Consider the following 15739-nt stretch of genomic DNA (forward strand, 5'->3'; position numbering starts at 1 on the left):
GGTGCAATTTTGATTGGGATTGCATTGAATGTGTAGATAGCTTTGGGTAGTATTGACATTTTGACAATATTTATTCTTCCAATCCATGAGCAGGGAATGTCTTTCCATTTCTTTAAATCTTCTTCAATTACCTTCATAAGCTTTCTATAGTTTTCAGCATACAGATCCTTTACATCTTTGTTTAGACTTATTCCTAGGTATTTTATGCTTCTTGGTGCAATTGTGAATGGGATCAGTTTCTTTATTTGTCTTTCTGTTGCTTCATTGTTAGTGTATAAGATGCAACTGATTTCTGTACATTGATTTTGTATCCTGCAACTTTGCTGAATTCATGTATCAGTTCTAGCAGACTTTTGGTGGAGTCTGTCGGATTTTCCATGTATAATATCATGTCATCTGCAAAAAGCGAAAGCTTGACTTCATCTTTGCCAATTTTGATGCTTTTGATTTCCTTTTGTTGTCTGATTGCTGATGCTAGAACTTCCAGCACTATGTTAAACAACAGCGGTGAGAGTGGGCATCCCTGTCGTGTTCCTGATCTCAGGGAAAAAGCTCTCAGTTTTTCCCCGTTGAGGATGATGTTAGCTGTGGGCTTTTCATAAATGGCTTTTATGATCTTTCAGTATGTTGCTTCTATCCCGACTTTCTCAAGGGTTTTTATTAAGAAAGGGTGCTGGATTTTGTCAAAGGCCTTTTCTGCATCGATTGACAGGATCATGTGGTTCTTCTCTTTTTTTTTGTTAATGTGATGTATCACGTTGATTGATTTGCGAATGTTGAACCAGCCCTGCATCCCAGGAATGAATCCCACTTGATCATGGTGAATAATTCTTTTCATATGCCGTTGAATTCGATTTGCTAGTATCTTATTGAGAATTTTGGCATCCATATTCATCAGGGATATTGGCCTGTAGTTCTCTTTTTTTTTACTGGGCCTCTGTCTGGTTTAGGAATCATAGTAATACTGGCTTCATAGAATGAGTCTGGAAGTTTTCCTTCCCTTTCTATTTCTTGGAATAGCTTGAGAAGGATAGGTATTATCTCTGCTTTAAACGTCTGGTAGAACTCCCCTGGGAAGCCATCTGGTCCTGGACTCTTATTTGTTGGAAGATTTTTGATAACCGATTCAATTTCTTCGCTGGTGATGGGTCTGTTCAAGCTTTCTATTTCCTCCTGATTGAGTTTTGGAAGAGTGTGGGAGTTCAGGAATTTGTCCATTTCTTCCAGGTTGTCCAATTTGTTGCCATATAATTTTTCATAGTATTCCCTGATAATTGTTTGTATCTCTGAGGGATTGGTTCTAATAATTCCATTTTCATTCATGATTTTATCTATTTGGGTCATCTCCCTTTTCTTTTTGAGAAGCCTGGCTGGAGGTTTGTCAATTTTGTTTATTTTTTCAAAAAACCAACTCTTGGTTTCGTTGATCTGCTCTACAGTTTTTTTAGATTCTATATTGTTTATTTCTGCTCTGATCTTTATTATTTCTCTTCTTCTGCTGGGTTTAGGCTGCCTTTGCTGTTCTGCTTCTATTTCCTTTAGGTGTGCTGTTAGATTTTGTATTTGGGATTTTTCTTGTTTCTTGAGATAGGCCTGGATTGCAATGTATTTTCCTCTCAGGACTGCCTTCGCTGCGTCCCAAAGCGTTTGGATTGTTGTATTTTCATTTTCGTTTGTTTCCATATATTTTTTAATTTCTTCTCGAATTGCCTGGTTGACCCACTCATTCGTTAGTAGGGTGTTCTTTAACCTCCATGCCTTTGGAGGTTTTCCAGACTTTTTTCTGTGGTTGATTTCAAGCTTCATAGCATTGTGGTCTGAAAGTATGCATGGTATGATTTCAATTCTTGTAAACTTATGAAGGGCTGTTTTGTGACCCAGTATATGATCTATCTTGGAGAATGTTCCATGTGCACTCGAGAAGAAAGTATATTCTCTTGCTTTGGGATGCAGAGTTCTAAATAGAACTGTCAAGTCCATCTGATCCAATGTCTCATTCAGGGCCCTTGTTTCTTTATTGACCGTGTGTCTAGATGATCTATCCATTTCTGTAAGTGGGGTATTAAAGTCCCCTGCAATTACCACATTCTTATCAATAAGGTTGCTTATGTTTATGAGTAATTGTTTTATATATTTGGGCGCTCCAGTATTCAGCGCATAGACATTTATAATTGTTAGCTCTTCCTGATGGATAGACCCTGTCACTATTATATAATGGCCTTCTTCATCTCTTGTTACAGCCTTTAATTGAAAGTCTAGTTTGTCTGATATAAGTATGGCTACTCCAGCTTTCTTTTGGCTTCCAGTAGCATGATAAATAGTTCTCCATCCCCTCACTCTCAATCTAAAGGTGTCCTCAGGTCTAAAATGAGTCTCTTGTAGACAGCAAATAGATGGGTCTTGTTTTTTTATCCATTCTGATACCCTCTGTCTTTTGGTTGGCGCATTTAATCCATTTACATTCAGTGTTATATAGAAAGATATGGGTTTAGAGTCATGGTGTTGTCTGTATGTTTTATGCTTGTAGTGATGTCTCTGGTACTTTGTCTCACAGGGTCCCCCTTAGGATCTCTTGTAGGGCTGGTTTAGTGGTGACACATTCCTTCAGTTTTTGTTTGTTTGGGAAGACCTTTATCTCTCCTTCTATTCTAAATGACAGACTTGCTGGATAAAGGATTCTCGGCTGCATATTTTTTCTGTCTAGCACACTGAAAATCTCATGCCAATTTTTTCTGGCCTGCCAAGTTTCAAAAGAGAGATCAGTCACGAGTCTTATAGGTCTCCCTTTATATGTGAGGGCACGTTTACCCCTTGCTGCTTTCAGAATTTTCTCTTTATCCTTGTATTTTGCCAGTTTCACTATGATATGTCGTGCAGAAGATCGATTCAAGTTACATCTGAAGGGAGTTCTCTGTGCCTCTTGGATTTCAATGCCTTTTTCCTTCCCCACTTCAGGGAAGTTCTCAGCTATTATTTCTTCAAGTACCCCTTCAGCACCTTTCCCTCTCTCTTCCTCCTCTGGGATACCAATTATGCGTATATTATTTCTTTTTAGTGTATCACTTAGTTCTCTAATTTTCCCCTCATACTCCTGGATTTTTTTATCTCTCTTTTTCTCAGCTTCCTCTTTTTCCATAACTTTATCTTCTAGTTCACCTATTCTCTCCTCTGCCTCTTCAATCCGAGCCGTGGTGGTTTCCATTTTGTTATGCATTTCGTTTAAAGCGTTTTTCAGCTCCTCGTGACTGTTCCTTAGTCCCTTGATCTCTGTAGCAAGAGATTCTCTGCTGTCAGCTATACTGTTTTCAAGCCCAGCGATTAATTTTATGACTATTATTCTAAATTCACTTTCTGTTATATTATTTAAATCCTTTTTGATCAGCTCATTAGCTGTTGTTATTTCCTGGAGATTCTTCTGAGGGGAATTCTTCCGCTTGGTCATTTTGGATAGTCCCTGGCGTGGTGAGGACCTGCAGGGCACTTCCCCTGAGCTGTGGTGTATAACTGGAGTTGGTGGGCGGAGCCGCAGTCAGACCTGATGTCTGCCCCCAGCCCACCGCTGGGGCCACAGTCAGACTGGTGCGTGCCTTCTCTTCCCCTCTCCTAGGGGCGGGATTCACTGTGGGGTGGGGTGGCCTGTCTGGGCTACTTGCACACTGCCAGGCTTGTGATGCTGGGGATCTGGCGTCTTAGCTGGGGTGGGTAGGCAAGGTGCACGGGGGCAGGAGGGGCAGGCTTAGCTTGCTTCTCCTTAGGTGATCCACTTCAGGAGGGGCCCTGTGGCAGCAGGAGGGAGTCAGATCCGCTGCCGGAGGTTTGGCTCCGCAGAAGCGCAGAGTTGGGTGTTTGCGCGGAGCGAACAAGTTCCCTGGCAGGAACTGGTTCTCTTTGGGATTTTGGCTGGGGGATGGGCGGGGGAGATGGCGCTCGCGAGCGCCTTTGTTCCCCACCAAACTGAGCTCTGTCGTCCAGGGGCTCAGCAGCTCTCCTTCCCTTTGTCCTCCAGCCTTCCCGCTTTCTGAGTAGAGCTGTTAACTTATGACCGCCCAGCCGCTAAGTCACGCTTGCTGTCGGAACACAGTCCGTCAGGCCCCTCCGCTTTTTGCAAGCCAGACTCGGGGGCTCTGCTTGGCCTGCGAGCCGCCCCTCCGCCCTGGCTCCCTCCCGCCAGTCCGTGGAGCGCGCACCGCCTCGCCGCCCTTCCTACCCTCTTCCGTGGGCCTCTTGTCTGCGCTTGGCTCCGGCAACTCCGTTCTGCTAATCCTCTGCGGTTTTCTGGGTTATTTAGGCAGGTGTAGGTGGAATCTAAGTGATCAGCAGGACGCGCGGTGAGCCCAGCGTCCTCCTACACCGCCATCTTCCCTCTCTTCTCTGTTTGCATTTTTAATGGTTCACCTTACCAGCATTCAATTTTGAATATTTCTGCCTGATTCTTATATTGTGTTCATTTAAAATTAATGTTTTAAGTGTGCATCTTTTTCATAGCACCTATTTTGCCTTAACTTTCTTTGCCAGCATGTGTCATCTAGTCTTTCAGTAAGTCACAATAAATCCAATGGTAACTAAACAGTCTGCATTATTGCAAGCTTCCTTTCATTTCCACAGAAGCCTTTCTTAAAAAACAAACAAAAAATATTTATTTATTTTTAGAGAGAGTGTGAGTGCACTCAACCAAGTAAGGGTGGGGCAGAGAAAGAGGGAAAGAGAATCCTAAGCAAGCTTCCTGCTGTCATCGCAGATCCCAACGTGGGGGCTCAATCTCATAATCATGAGACATTGACCTGGGCCAAAATCAAGAGTTGGACATTTAACAGTTTGAGTCATCCAGGCACCCCAGCAGGCTTTCTTAGATGTGCCTCTAAAGTCCTTTTTCCAAATTGGTAACATGCCTAAATGAGTCTCAAGATTAGTTCAAGCTTCTTTTTTACCTCATATTTTCACAGAGCACCTCTTTTTACCTAACTGACCCAAAATGCCTTTTGTGGTGTTTCTAATACCGGTGAATTAGTCAAATTTGTAGTTTATATCTTTTCATCAATTCAGGTGGTAAAACTGTGAATCTTTTCAATCAAAAAGGCACAGAAATTCAGTAATGCACTGCTCTGAGAAAACAAAAAACAGTAAAAACAGAATTTCCAATCACATAAATTAGGAGTCAATATTCATATGAAAAAGAATTATTCACCTCACACATAGATTTGGGGGAGCTTATTTCTTCTAAAAGCCTAATGTTCTCTGTAAATTCAGAATATAAATTTCCTAGAAAATACTTTTTAAATTTTTCTTTAATAAAAATATTTAAGTAAAGTAACATACTTTAATTTGGGGAATAATTATTTTTACAGTATGTGATTTTAGGTATGTTAAAAAGATGTAATTCATAGTTGTAAAAGCTTCCTATCCTCAGCCATATTCTTAATCTTTCCACTTTTCTACAATTTGAAACTTTAAGATTCAAAATTACATACTCAACAACAAACTTTTTTTTTTTTTTTCATGAAATTGATGTAGTTTAGTGGTCTTTAACACTTGGAAACTTTCATGGACTTTGCTCTTCTTAAAGCAAAGATACCAACCATTTTGACAAAGGTTGGGAAACTGTAAGATGTCATCTGGACTATGCTAATAATTATATAAATAATAGTATGAATTACTAATTTTATGTTAACAGTAATTGAATAATTGAAGACAATGGTAGGAAGGATTCTATAGTATAATGTTAATTCTAATGACCATAAGATCATAATCTGCTGAAAATTATGTTAGGGTTTTAGATCAATTTGAGAAACTTAGGGATGCTAAAATGGTGAGTGGTGACATATGAAATTGTCAATGAAATTGAAGCAGGTGTTAAAGTTATCAGGGTGAAATCTAACCAAGGGACCTGGCTCCAAGAAGTCTGATGAATGGTTCAAAAACACAAAAGCCTTATAGAACTACCTGTCCCAGATGCCACTGAGTACGTTAAGGTGTTAGTTGATGGAACATTCTGGATAAGGACTACAATTAAAGGCAGCAGCTAAAGTGGGACTTAACTGGCTTCCTGGTTGTGCTAGAGTGAAAGGGTTAAGTTTATTCATTTTGGAGTAAGAGGGTGTGGTGTAGGAATCCTAGCTACCCTGTGTACAAGCTGAATGTCCTTGGATGAATTAGCCAATCTAACGTTTATTTTCCTCCTTGTAAAATAAGGATTAAAAACAGTACTTGGCCTATATGGATTTTGTGAAGATTAATTAAACAAAGTAGCCCATGATTACCTGGCATAGTAGGGATGTTTAATTTCCTACTAGTTATATTGTCTTGATAATAAAACTTGGCTCCCTTACTGCCCAGCAAGATCATTTAGGAGGAAGAGTTTTTTATACTCGGTACCTAACATGATAAATGTTTCTTGAACTACTAAATTGAACACAGAGTTAATAATTTTCTCTGTGTAAATGGGTGTTGGCCTAGGGATTATTGAAGTTTCTATTTCTTGATAGAGAGGCTTACTACTGTTTCCACAATTTTATAGTATAAAATAATGCAAATTAGTTTCCCAACAACAGCATTTTCTAACAATAGGCTTTTTAAAATACACGTTATATATTATTTGAAATTTTATGAGAGTTATTTTGTTTATGGTTAAAATAGCCTTTTAAAATTAATATTGTTTTTTGATTACATTTGCTGCATTCCTTTTATCCATCTACTTATTTCAGGTTTACATTAAACTGGCTAATAAAACCATCTAAGGTTTTATATTTTGCGTAGAGGTAAACCATTTTCTTTTATGTTTTTACATAGATCCTAAAATTTCTTCATAGATACCATTAATATTTTCTTTGCTATATATACAGATTGGCATTTAATGAATTTCCTTTCTTAAAAAAATCTGTTATGTGAGAGAAACATGATTTTCTAACACATTCTGTTCTGCCTCTTTACCCAAGCTCCTTTCAAATATTTTGCATTTAAATGCAGCGACGAACCTGAAGAGATAAGAGGTCTTAGGCACATCTTTGCACTTTCACCTTACCCTTCTTTATAAACTCTTTTAGAAAAGTTGTTTGGGCCATGACACAAATAGCTGAATCACAACATTTATAGAAAAGTAGTTCTAAAAGGCATAAATTAAATGTTTTAAGATAATGGGAATCCATTAATTTTTTTTATTCAACAAACATGTACTGATTACTTATTACATATTCCCATTAGGGATGAATAAAGCTAGTATAAAAACTAGTATAAAAACTTGTACAATTTTCATGACAGTTATTTTACATTATACAGTTTTGTAAAATCCATTCCATCTTTAGAAGTTCAAAGAAAATTGTAAATATACCCTAGTTAATAAATATCTATGTAAGGCTTAATGAGAAAGGATATGCCTTCGTTAAAACTGACAGCAGTTTTCCAATAGGATTTCAGTGACTGCAGTTATTTTGATAGTTTGTTTACCTATTTGTTTTAGTTACCAGACTACAGTTGTAAAGGGCAATAATCATGCCTCACTCAGTGCCTGGCACAAAATAGGAGTTCAATCCACTTTGCATAATGAATGAATAAGTGGAAATGAAGTGCATTTCACACATGCAGTACAAAAGGCAACTTTGCAACATTTCCCCTATTTGACTCTTAATCATCTCTGTGATAGATGAACTATGACTGGATTTTACATTTTTCAAATAAGAACTGCAAATACAGTAAATCATTAGTCTAGTGTTCATTAATTTGGAGTTCAAGAAAATTCACTCTTGGCTTATCTGAAATTTACCTCTGCAGGATTAGATATTAAACAAATTACAATAGACTTGAAATCATTGACTCTTTTTCACGGGCAGATGGTTAGAACATTGATACTTAATGTTTTAAAGAAATTTACAATAACTGCATGCAAATGCATGTCTTAATAAAGAAGGCTCATCCATTCAGAAAAGTAAGCTGAACAGAACACGTAGAAATGATCGATGATTGATTCTATAAATGAAACTTCTACCCAATAGCAACCAAGTATTGTGTATAATACCAAAGAAAACTACAAAGAATCTATCCTCAGTATGCTTAGAATCCATTTGGGATTCTAAAATATGAGTTTTAGAAAGAAATAAGGCAAAAACGATTTAAGAACGTAGACTGTGCAACGTAACAGGTAAAAAGTGAGCAAAACCATTTATAATAATCATAATTTCTTGCAAGAGACAGAAATTTAATTTCACCTTGGGAAAAAGAAAAAAATTGTTTTAGAACTCAGTTTTTCCTCAGTTCTCCGAGTTCCCCCCTCCCCCAATGGCATCAATGCGTCTCTGTCCGATAGTTTCTGCAAGGATTTCTTCCTCCTCAAGGCCTCCATGTCACTGGCAAGCTCCAGAGGGCGCACTTCTTCGGAAAGCGACGGGGCGTGTCCTTTTCCTTCGCCGAGCCCTCCTTAGAGAGCTTCGGGGCGCCGTGCCGAGCCCGCTCCGGGTGACCGAGCTCCCATTTACTCTCCTGGCGAGCGGCCGCGGGGCCTTCTGGGGCTTGTGGTCTCTGGGCCGTGGCCCGGCTCTCCACCCCTAAGGGTAGAAGGGAGGACGAGCTGGGCAGCGTTCCAGGCTCCCGGTCCGGGGCCGGACCGCCAGGGCGGGCACTCAGGCTTCCCCCCGCTCCGAGAGGGGGCTCAGAGTCCCAGCCCCAGCGCTTCCCTCCCCGCCTGCACTGGCTCCCGGCGGAGGGCGCCCTCCCTCCTCTGCTGGAGCCCCGAAGGTAGGTGGGGAAGCGCCCCGCAATCTTCCCCCTGCCCAGCCTCGCTGGGCCCGCCGGTGCTTTTCCCATGGCTCTGGGCTTGGACGTACATTCACCCCAGTCACACGGCTGTGTGGAGTTCCGCACGCTTTTGGGGTTTCACTTCACTTAATTACGTCGATTGCGCCTGCATTCAAGTGCTTGGGGTTACAGGAGCATTGGCACAGAAATCTATGGATTTCTGTGTTTTGTTCCACGCCTCTGGGCATGTTTGAGCCTAGCTTGACCACCGAAATGGTTCCTGAGGCTTCGTAGAGAAGGAGGGACATGTGTTTTGAAGCTGTTGGTGGGAATGTCAAATCATTCATGGAATAGATCTTTTATTGATCACCCACTATATTGGAGGAACTGTATAAAGTGCTGTAGGTATCTAATTGGTACACACATGGCTTTCTCACTCAAGGACCTCACAGGCCTGTCCTGGGGATGGATATACAGGTGCCCGAGAAACATTCAGAGAATTTGCATTAGAAGGATCAGATAAAATGCTGTAGGACAGAGAAGCTTCATGGAGAAGGGGGCATTTTAAGGAGGGATAAGTACCAGATAGTTAGGAAATAGGGGCTGAAGTTGGGAATTCATTACAGATGAAGGGGTTAGTAAGTAAAGGCATGAAGTCAGGCGTGCATGGAGAAAACAGAATGTTTTAGTGTGTCTAGAATGTTTGAAGTGGCAGGAGAAGTTGCTTGGACTGAATTATGAAAGGCTTCTGGTAGCTTGGTAGTCTGGAATTGTGGAAACATGTTTTTGGACTTGGATTCCATCAGGATCCATAGATTATAAAGAAATGTACTGTGTTTAGTATTCATAGAATGCTCATAATGTCGAAAAAACACATAATAAGATGAACTCTGTTCACGAGATGGGTATATTTTTCAATAGCGATGTTTTTGCCAAATTAATTGCATGCACATTGATCACTTTCTTGGGCTTGTTTGTGTTTCCTTTTTCCTATTTAAAATCGAGAATTTACAGTGCATCACGTGACTGCAATAAGAGTCGCCTGGCAAAGATTTGTGAGTTGCTCTCTGCTATTCTACTTGTTTTTATTTGGGAAGACTTACTGCTTTAGAAGGGTTTTAGATCAAGGGCAATAAAGAGAATGTATAATTTGGGACATGGATAATCTGGATGACTTTCAGAGCAGGGAAGTGGACCAAAATGACAAAATTCATAGGCAAAATATGGGAGTGAGGGTCGGGAGCACAAACTGATGATAAGCATCGTTTTTATTCTTTTTATTTTTTATTTTTTTTCATGAATGATAGAGGGAATACCAGCGTTTGGAACCAGCTTTCCAAAACCAGTATTTTGGAGGCCTTGTTAAAGCTTAGAAAATACTATCTTAAATATGTTTTTGCATATATAAAGATATTAGGAGTCCAGTGGACATTGTGGTGAAGATCGGAGAGAATATTTTAGTTCTTTCACGGGGCATGTGTATGTCACATATGCATTAAACTTCTTGAAAAAGGTACTAGAAGTTGAAGGTCAAGAGTCACAATTTAATAGAGCCAGTTAAATTAGGCCTGGTCACTTTGGAGCATTATTGAAGAAGGCATATGAGTGCACTGTGAAGAATGGATTGGAAGGAGCCAAGAGATCAGTCAGAAGGTTGATGCAGTAATAAAAGCAAGATATATTAGTGATTTGAAGAAAAAGTAGACACATCTTTAGATTAGGTTATAGAATTGACAGGGAATTGTATAGAAGGATAATTGGGGGAGTAGTGTCACTAAAGTCAGAGAGCAAAGTGTTTTAAGAAGAGAGGAGTGGTCATTAGGATCATATGAGTGGTCAGATGATACAGAGAAATAGAATGAGCATTTGCAAATAGCCATAAGGTTTGACAATTAGGATGCCATTTGTGACCTTGGTAAGAACAGCTAGGTTGAGTGGGGGTGATTAGAGAGGGCTTTTTTTTTTTTTTCTTTTAAAGCTGGAAGCAACCTGAGCATGGTTGTATGTTGAGAGATAAAGTCAGTACTTTACAGATTAAAAGAGAAGAGAGATGGTTGATAGAGAAGAGTTGGTATGCAAATAGTGCATATTCTTAGAACATTGTGTATGGTACATAAGTACAGGAAGATGTTGGCTATTTTGTTTTTTCAGTAGCATATCACAGAAAAACCAGAGCTTTCTGATATGCTTGCAGAGTACCTAGGATCTAGCTTGCTTACCTATCCATTCATTCATTAGGTCAGTCTCCTGGTATTTTTCATCGAGCATCATGTATTAGCTGTAGGGATTTCTACTCTGAGCAGACAGATAATGAGCTCAGTGGAGCTTGCTTGTCACTGAGGGACATAGACATTAAACAACTAATTAAATAGGGAATTATCCAGTTGCGGTTGTGATAACTGATGTGAAACAAGACTATGGAATGTTAAAAGCATATGTATTAGAGGAAGTTGTCATGGTCTAAGGAAGGCATTTTCAAGGATAGAACATTTAAGCTGGAATCTAGAAGAGATCACTCTTGTTACCTGTGAGCTAGTCCTTCTTCTTGCTGTTTCCTTGTTAGTCATCTCTTAGTTCTCTGTTCATTGTTAGGCTCAGTCGCCCCTCTCTTGAACACTTGGTGTATATTTTATCAGTGGATTGGTGGGTTGGCAAAACTTTCAGGAAACAAAACTTGGCAAGGATCTTTTCTCAATCTAGTGTTTGCTGCATCTTAGTGACTAAATATGAACTAAGTGGCCATTTGATTTTATTCATGCTACATTGATTACCGTTAGGGAAAGAAGAGGGTTTGGGCAATGGCAAGTTGATGGTCAGCCACAGCCACCACTGACTTAGCCTCTTCACATCCTTTGGAGGAACCACAAGCAGCACAGATCCTGACACTTATTAGGAATTTTTGGTAACTGCCAATGATACCTAGGTTTTGTTTTCTTTGATTTAAAATTTTAATGTTCTCTTGGGCAAGTGATTGGGGAAAAAGCAACTACTTATGCTTCTGTCTGTAGGGAAGTGAACATCCTCTTGCTGCTATGATTTTGCATTTATATAGCATTTGAGTGTGAGCTAAGTGCTTTTACAATCAATTTTATTATTCAGTTTAAAAGAGAGCCTACAGTCACCCCTGTCAAAATTTGTTTGGTGTTATTCAAGGAAGGGAATCTTTTATAAAACTGGCCTTCTGTGATGGGGAAAACTGATCAATCAAAAGACTAGAAATAATGAGGGACAAGGTGAACATCATCTAAAGACAGCTGTTGATAGAAGACATTGGCCACATGGTACCTTTTTTTACAATGAAAGAAGGAAAAAAAACCCCACAAAACCAAGTAGAAATACAATCTTTCAGAAAGCCAACCCCCTCATGATTTGGTTTGTAACTGCAGTACTCAGGGATGTTTTACAAGTGAAAATATGTGTCCTTAAATCTACATCCTTAAAGTATTAGGTTTTATTTAGAGCAAGTGTTGGCAAACTTTTTCTCTACAGGGCCAGATATAAATATTTCAGGCTTTGCAAGGCCATGCTGTTTCTGTAGCAACCATACGACTCTGAAATTGTAGCACTACAGCAGCAATAGACAATACATAAGCTAATGGCCATGGCTGTTTCAATAAAACATGGTTTCTACAAGCAATGCCACCCAGATTTAGCCTGTGGGCCATTGTCTGCCAGCCTCTGATCTATAGCACTTCTGAGAATCGTTTACAGACTAGGGATGTTATAGATTAGAATGATTGATATGCAGCTCCAAGCTCTATGAAGGCAGAGATGGATTTGTCATGTTGACTGTTGTGTCCCTGTATCTAAGACAGTGCCTGACAAGTAGGAGATGATTAAACATATGTGTTGAATAAAGGAAGGAGTAGCAAGGCTCTCTGATGGAAAATTACCTAAGGTGGGGTAAGTGGTTCTATATTCAGATTTTCAGGTTCCACATCATGTATTCTATGGTACTACCATGTTGGGTACAGCAAATATATTGCAGTTGAGTGCTTAATTCGGAGAACAAATCCAGGGAATGCTTGCAAAATGTAAAAGAGCCAGTGATACAAAATGATGGTAAAGAACAGTAGGTCTATGAGTCTCCACCAATAAAAATACATACTATATCCTTTGGAAGGGACCTGAGAGAGAATATATTCCAACCTCTTACTCAGGCTAGGGCTTTTCATTATTTGCCCTGTTTTGTGTGCCTTGCTAACTAGCATTATGCTAGATAGCCTCTTTTGGTCCTCCAAATTTCTCCACCCCTCCATTCTGCTGATTCATACCACTCTCTGCTCCCTCCACAGTCCTAACAATGGCCTGTAGGATGAAAGGTCACAGCTCCTGTCAGGTGATCCTTTCCCCATGGTGCTCTCTCTCCTGGTTCTGGTAACTGCTTCCTCCTCTCATCCCCTTAGGCCTGGAGTAAATGAAGGATGACCTTGCCCCTTTCTGTTGTTGGCCACCAGGATATTGTGTTTCCCCCTTAGGTCACCCACACTTTTAGAAACAGTGTCATTATTTTTTTATTTTTTTAAATGTTTATTTATTTTGACAGAGAGAGAGACAGAGCATGAACGGGGGAGGGTCAGAGAGAGAGGGAGACACAGAATCTGAAGCAGGCTCCAGGCTCCGAACTCTCAGCACAGAGCCCGACGTGGGGCTTGAACTCACAGACTGCGAGATCATGACCTGAACCGAAGTTGGACGCTCAACTGACTGAGCCACCCAGGCGCCCCATAGAAACAGTGTCTTTATTAAACTCTCCTTATATTACCCAAATTGTGGTGCCCTTAGCTTTCTGCTTGGACCCTGGTGGATATAGTATTCCTACCACATTTTCAAAGGCACCTATTGTATGTCACTGAATGACTTTAAGTCCCCCAAAGTCAGTGACTGTGGCTTCTGTTTCTTACAATCACAGGATCTCAGGGTGAAAGTGATCCTGGAAGGTGAGCCATGTAACTTTTCTGTTCAGGGTTGGGGTGCATTCTGCCCCATCCTTATCAGAGCTCATTGTACCTGAACACCTTCCACAGAATTCACTACTCTTAATGTTCTCTCACACATCTTTAGCCACAACTGACTGGTAGAATATGTATAGTTAATTTCCATCCATTGTCCTTGTCTTGTTCCTTGGGGTTTCATGGAATAAGTCCAGTTTACATTCCATTCCTCTTTTCTTCAGACAGCAGGTTTCTGAGTTCCTTTACCATCTCTATCTGTTTACAAGCAGTACCTAGAACAGAATCTCTTTTTCCATCTGTTGTCTGATCATGCTCAGTTGAGAATGAGCATGATAACTTTCCGTGGAAGGCTTACTACCTCCGATGAATAGAAGGATCAATACGTCCTCTTTCCTTGTTTTGGAGATTTAAGAGGGAACGTTATCTGACTCCATTCCACATTCCCCACCTCTGCCAATTTAAGTGTTACATGTCATGTAAACAGCTATCTTTGACAATGGCTTATTTTTTTCCTTGTTATTGAGTTTATATTTAAAGACTGTCTATCAAGGGAGTAAAGTAGTTTACAAATTGTAGATCTTTAGAGGGCTATGTCTACTACCCAGTTTCCTTTTGCTTTTCTTCAAATATCAAAAGTACATTGATCATCATTTAATTATTTTAGGGAGTACTATTTAAAGTATTTTACTGAACTTTTGGAGCGCCTGGGTGGCTCAATCTGTTAAGTGTCCGACTTTGGCTCAGGTGATGATCTCATGGTTCCAGAGTTTGAGCCCCATCCATATCTGGTTCTCTGCTGTCAGCACAGAGCCTGCTACAGATCCTCTGTCTCCCTCTCTCTCTTTGCTTCTCCCTGGCTCACACTCTCTCTCTGTCTCTCTGAAAAGTAAATAAACATTTAAAAAAATAATAAAGTATCTTACTGAACTTTTCATTTAGGTTTCAAATCTGAACAGCATATATCACCAGACTCACAGATTTTTTTAGCATTTTGTTCCTTTTTTTCTTTTTTTTCCTGGACATTCACTCTCACTTATGCCAATTACTATATCTCTTGCATTTTGGAAATATAACAAACTATTGAAATGCAGTATTTTTTGGTTGCTAATCAAACTGACTTTAAGGAAATGCTCTGAAGTAGGTTCTTAAGTATATCATTCATTTAAGTCAATTTTTATAATGAAAGTCCAATTTATTTTTTAACAAGCCTCCAAAATATCTGTCAGCTTCTTTAATTCTTCCTTCTGATTTATTCAGTGAGCTCATTCCCCATTTCATTTTTGATTAGATTGGCTTCACTGCAGCAGAAGTCAGGAAAATAAATCCTCTTGTATTTAATGTGTGCTTTGGTTTAAGCTGGATGAGTAGAAGAATGAAAACAACCCATTAGAAAGTAATGTTGATTGTTAGAGAGAGAGAGAGAGACGTGACTTTCTAAATTTTTAATAAAATTGCTTGGAAATATATTTCAGAGGCTGCTTGCTGATTGCTCCTTTTCCCATGCCTTCCTTCTATTTTCATGAATATCTATTTCTGACAAGATTAAAAAGCAAAACATACTTGTGATTCTTTTCAGATTCCTCAAATGGGTTTTACAGTAGCTGATTGTTTATGATGCATTTCTTTTTATCTCTTAGAACAATGGTAGGAGAAAGCTACTTTCTCTTCTGATCTGTTTGTATACTTTATTTGAAGTTCTGTTATTCATTCATTAGCATGTATTTTATTTATTTTCTTATTTGTCTGCCTCCCCCAGTAGAAGAAAAGCTCCCAGAGAAGGGGCATACTTAGGTCCAATGGCTGGCCCAACATTTGTCAGCAGAATATAAATGGATCGTGACAATCTGCCATTTTATAACAGTGTGCAAAACACTTAGGTAGTTCTCAAGAAGTTGCTGCTTCCTAAAAAAAAAATATTTCTCTTAAAAATACGGGTCCTAAAGTATCCAGTTTTATAAAGATTGTTTTGTCTTTTAATTAAAAAAAAGTCCACCACCCATAATCCTTTTATTTGATAATTACTAAGCACTATTTCATGTATGTAATGAATAGATTATAGA

The 15739-nt window shown here is 39.4% G+C and overlaps 1 protein-coding gene across 1 annotated transcript in view; it reads left to right on the forward strand.

Moving 5' to 3' along the window:
• Positions 1–8449: 8449 nt before the first annotated feature.
• MEI4 (meiotic double-stranded break formation protein 4) overlaps positions 8450–15739 on the forward strand; it is a 211033-nt gene continuing 203743 nt past the window's right edge. The window contains exon 1 of the mRNA XM_040473996.1: positions 8450–8724. The gene's annotated coding sequence lies outside the window, so the exon portion shown is untranslated. The remainder of the gene's footprint in view (positions 8725–15739) is intronic.

Source organism: Herpailurus yagouaroundi, unplaced genomic scaffold (assembly GCF_014898765.1).
Source record: "Herpailurus yagouaroundi ecotype Mexico unplaced genomic scaffold, PumYag 139, whole genome shotgun sequence".
NCBI lineage: Eukaryota > Metazoa > Chordata > Mammalia > Carnivora > Felidae > Herpailurus > Herpailurus yagouaroundi.